Raw genomic sequence first — 1,147 nt, 5'->3', positions numbered from 1 at the left:
CTCTCCTTCCTTCCCTCCTCTCTCTCTCTCTCTCCCTCTCTCTCTTTCTCTCTCTCTCGCTCTCTGAGCTTCTTCTTCCTCCCGAAGGTAGATGTCTTCCTCTCTCTCCACTTTTTTCTCCCTCAGGATGCCTCATCCACAGGCCGAATATTAAATGGGGGGCAGGGGGGGGTTGGAGATGTCAGCTGGCGAGCCAATCACAGGAGATGGCCTTAGGTTACGAAAAAAAAATTATTATTCCTTCCCATCTGTCAATCACACGCCACCCCCTGGTCATGTGGAAAAGAAAGAGTGAGGGAGGGGCCAAAGAGGGAGGGGCACATGAAGAAGGTAACTTGTTTGGAGGAGGGTGTCTCCAGGAAGGTTGCACCCTGACTAATTGATCCGGATATGGGTTTGGGTACGCATGTCGCCGCACGCCTTCCCCGGGCCCGCTGACGGCCGGGGGTTTGGGGGGTGTATACAGTGAATTTTCCAAATTGTTGCCCGCCCGCCCCAGCGGGGGGAGCACATAAAAGGCCACAATAAAGCCATAAAGTGCGGCGGTGGCCGGGCCAGGCATGCAGCGCTCCAGCGGCCCAAAGGCGACACTTTTTTTTTTTTTACATCAGCACCATTGTCATTCTGATGGGATGAGGGGCGAGCGGCCGCGGGACATGGAGGGGGCGGGGGGTGGGCGGAGGGCGGGACTCTTGTGATGGATAGCCTGCAGTGGTTTGATTCTCATACGAGGAAACTGATCAGCATGGAGACCCAGAAGATCAAACGGCAGCGCTGATTGGGATCTGCTGGCTGCCGACGAGACGTTTGATGAAGGCGTGGAAAGTTCATGCATCATCTCTTCCTACCAAACTTGTTGTTATTCATGACAGATGTTTGAATATCAGCCCCCCGCCACCACCACCACCACACAGGAAGTGAGGAAGCATCACACCCACCCAGCAGTACGCTTTCTTTGCATTTTCATTGTCAAAAGTTGCGAAAGGTACCGAAGTAACCGTACTGCTTCTTGGTGACTGTAGCTAAAGGGGCGGAGCTAGTCACAGCGCAGAGTGCTGATTGGTGTACAGACTGGTCCCTTCCGGTATGAAACAGAAAGAAAGATGTCCTCCATTGTTGGATTTAGTGTACCGGTACACTGATTCCT

This window comes from Dunckerocampus dactyliophorus, chromosome 2 (genome assembly GCF_027744805.1).
Source record: "Dunckerocampus dactyliophorus isolate RoL2022-P2 chromosome 2, RoL_Ddac_1.1, whole genome shotgun sequence".
NCBI classification, from domain to species: domain Eukaryota; kingdom Metazoa; phylum Chordata; class Actinopteri; order Syngnathiformes; family Syngnathidae; genus Dunckerocampus; species Dunckerocampus dactyliophorus.
This window is presented reverse-complemented; position numbering follows the sequence as displayed.